Raw genomic sequence first — 4,233 nt, 5'->3', positions numbered from 1 at the left:
CAATCTCTTTTTTTTATTGGGTTCCATGTCAAATATAGGATTTATTAACTTTATGTTCGCTATTGTGGTCATGAACCATGAAAATATGTTTCCCCATGAGAATTGTATTTCCATATGTTTGATAATGTCACTTGTACATAACATGTTTGGTTATTGAAATAGTGAGTACTCTTCATGATTTTCTATAACATTGTCAGTTTATCATGTTCTGTTGCATTAGTCTGTATGGGTGGGTTATGAACACCCGATACCTAGATATTCATGTATGTTACAGATTTTAGGTTACAAGTCATTTAAAGCATGCTTGTATCATTAAATTTAAAATATTATCATGTTGAGCATTTGTCAGTATCAGTCATGTTAAGCATTTTATCAGCATCGGTGTCAGTTCAGTTGGGAGTAGGACTTTGAATCAAGTGAATACAGGGATGAAGGCTCACACACTAGTTGAGGACTGAGACCTTTAGTAGAAGTCCCTAAGTTTTAGAACTACGTTGCCAGCGTAGGTTATGAGGGTCACTCTCTAGTTGAGGACTGACACCCTAATAGGGGCAACCTACCAGTAGAGGAATGACATCCTAGTCCTTTGAGACATCAGTTTAGTGGATCCACACCAGCCAGTATTGGCACCTTTGGCAAGGTACAAGCACCTTTCCAACTGCGGTTATAAGTTGGACTCCAATTAGCTTAAATTGGGGCATGTCAGTTACTTGTTAGCTCTTATTGTTTCCAATTCAGTATTCAGATTATGTTTAGTTTAGGTTTACTTTACCAAGTGTTCAACATATCAGTTATTCAATTATGTATATTATTCCAGTACATGTTTATACATGGTCTTGCATTTGATTTTCATGTTTATGCATTCATGGTTAATATATATATGTATCTCAGCTAGTTTCCCATCTTACATAGCAGTGCATTCAAAGTACTGACTGCATACCTTTTTTTATGCTATGTTGTCTTATAACATAGGTTCAGACGCTCAGTTCCCAACTTGCACTAAGTCCATTGCTGTGCTACTCAGCTGCAGCATTGGTGAGTCCTCATCTATAGAGAACTAGTTATTTGTTGTTATTCATCCCAATATGTTTACTTTATATTATTTCAGTCAGTCAGAGTTAGTTGGTGACCTCTCAAAACAATTCATCATGTTTAGAGGCTTTCAGACGGTTAGACAGTTAGACATATTTTTTAGTGATGTGTTTTAGTTGCCTTTGATGTTGTTTTGATTAGAGAAAATACATGTTTTCCCCCTAAAGTTGCAACGAAAACTCACTTTAGTCATTAAACTTAATCTGTAATTATTTATCCCCTTATGAACTTTAAAATGTATTATTTGGCTCCCTTAACGGCTGATGTGGCAAAAAAAAGTAAGGTGCGTTTTAGTGAAAAAAGTGTAAAAATAATTTAAGTGGGGCCCACTTTAAAATTTTCACCCATTTTCTTTTCCCTTCTTCCTCACACTCCACCACCCCATGGCCTCTTCTTCCTCACACCCACCATCCCATGTCTTTTTCTTCCTCTATTTCTTTTCTTTTTTATTTCTATCAATAAAAAATATTCAATCAAATACATAAACATAAGAAGAATAAAATACACAAATTATAAAAAAAATAAATTTTTCTACTAAGATCAATAGCCAATAAATTAATTTTATTTCCACACATCAAAATGAAATTTAATTAATAATAACATATCAAATTTAGCTTCAAGCATTTTTTAAGAAATAGCTTGTGATGAACTGAGCAATTGCCCATTATATAGATTTTTTATCTATTTTCTCCATCTTGTTAGCATCACTCAATTGATAAAGAAGCGATAGTGTAGAGGGAGAAATAGGCAACACTGGTGAGGGAGATGGCGAGTTGGAGTTTTGCTTAGCCAGAATTTTTGTCGACCAACGATGGCAGTGGCAGTGAGCTATTTTATGGGTGTGTTGATCATAGTGGGCTCCGAATTTGAGAGAGAGAAAGCGACATAGATGGTACATGAGAAGAGGGAAGGAGTATCGATGGTGGTGGCTGGAAGCTTGGATCTTCACTAGCCAATGCCTCCGGCAAAGCAGTGGCAAAAACGTTAAGGCTAAATTTGCCGAAGTCCGATGGTGGTAACTGCTGGAGAAGGCAATGAAGATGGAAATTTTAAAAATTATATATATATATATATATATATATATATATATATATATTTTATATAAAAAAATTATTTATGTGGCATTGACGTGGATCCAACGTGGCTATGACATGGCTCCAACGTGGCGCGAGTGTGATACACTCTCCATTGTAAGAGTGGTATAATTTTTTTAGGGTGGTAAAAAATTTATATAGAAGTTGTTTAAGGGGTAAATAATTAAAGGTGAAGTTTAATAGCTAAAGTGAGTTTTCGTTGCAACTTTAGGGGGAAACCCATGTATTTTCTCTTTTGATTATCAAATACTTTTAAACGTCTTCTGCATAGTATTCTGTTACTCCTCTCATTATTGACAACTTATGCCAGATCATGGGTTAGCTTGGGGTCACTCATGACCTTGAGCACTGTGTTATGACCACGGGTAAGTATTGGGTCGTGATACCTAATCATCATAAAGAGAAGAAATTATGTCATTCTTGTAAGATCTAATGGTCAAGATGATGTATCATCACAATTGTGATGGACCATTAATCCATCTACTAGTGCCTACTTATGTAATGACCTGATTTTGGTGTTTTGTGTGAAGTATGTGATTTTATTTGATTTCACCATTTTACCCCTCCCCGTGGTTATTTTGTAGTATTTCTAGGATATGATGATGTTTGACGCAGATCCTGATGTATTTTGGAGTATTTTATGGGGGATTATGATTTTTAGTAGTCTTAAAGGCTTACTAGTTGGATTTATCCAACACCATTTCAATTATAGATCGGATGGAAAAATAGGCTACGCCAGCAGATTTGAAATATCAATTTAGGTTAGTAACATGGTTGGTGTGGTTCTATGTCTTTTTGATCTCATTTTCATCCTATTCAGAAAGTTAAGGAAATAGGTTTAGAGGGTCAACTCTATGAAAATGATATATTTTAAAAAATTTGATATCGCCATTGAGTCTAGAGCATCGAATTTGATAGTTTAGCATAGTTCATTTTTGTTCTTGGGATTCCAGGTGAATCCTAAGAGGTCCATGGAGACTTGGAATTTTCCAAAACTCCATAGTTGTTGTAGCAACTGGTGAGACCGCTAAAGCATCCCTTTAAGAGCTTTAGCATTGGGCGCTAAAATGGCTTTCAAGTGCTTTAGCGGCCCTAGCACAGTCTCCAGGTACCACTTTAGCGGTAACCTAGACGCTTTAGCTCTTAGCTCTAAAGTGGAAAGGGACCGCTTAAGTGACACTTGCACCTAAGTGGAGTACCACTTTAGCAGAACCTAGGTGCTTTAGCACCAACCGCTAATGCATCCTAGGGCTCGCTTTAGTTGCATTGGGTATATTTAAATACTTTTTCATGATTCTTTTACTATTTTTGAAACTTGGAGCTTGGGGTTTGATTTTTTGAGCATCTTCTTCCATTTTTAAGATTGGGTAAGTCCAAAACCCTTATTTCAACTACTTTTCTTTGATTTAATCATTTAAAATCTTGTTTAAACTTAGAATTTAATATGAAATTTAGGGATTTTGGCTCTGAAGGTCCAAAAATAGAATTCTTTGGTTTAAACCCCCAATTTTAAGTTATTTTCAATTGGTTTTTCTCCTATGAGTTCCTTCAATCTTGGGAAATATGTATTTTAGACAAAAAAATTTGATTTTGCCATTCTTTTTTGAAAACCCATTTTGGGGGTCCATTTTAACCCCGAATTAAAATGCACAATATGGGTATTATTGACTTTCTTTTGTTATGTAGATTCTATATTTGTATGTTTTAGTTAATTTTGGGTTAGTTTGAGAGGGGATAGCTCTAAATTATAGGCTTTTGGGATATGTTTTCAAAACTCGAGGTAGGTTATGGCTTAACTTTCCTCAGACTGGGTTGGGTAGTTAATAATATTGCCAAAACATGCTATGGGTATGGGGTTGCATCATGGAAAATTTTTTTTAGGTGATTTATGTACCTGTATGAGGGCCTATGTGGATAATATTTGGAGGTTTTGTGTCATTATTTGCTATTTGTGACCATGTGGGATCTTACATAATGTTATTGGCCTGGTATTGATATATGTTTATTTGGTTACACTCTTTTTATGTGAAAAGCATAGATTTTGGGA

This window comes from Capsicum annuum, unplaced genomic scaffold (assembly GCF_002878395.1).
Source record: "Capsicum annuum cultivar UCD-10X-F1 unplaced genomic scaffold, UCD10Xv1.1 ctg81524, whole genome shotgun sequence".
Classification (NCBI taxonomy): Eukaryota; Viridiplantae; Streptophyta; class Magnoliopsida; order Solanales; family Solanaceae; genus Capsicum; species Capsicum annuum.
This window is presented reverse-complemented; position numbering follows the sequence as displayed.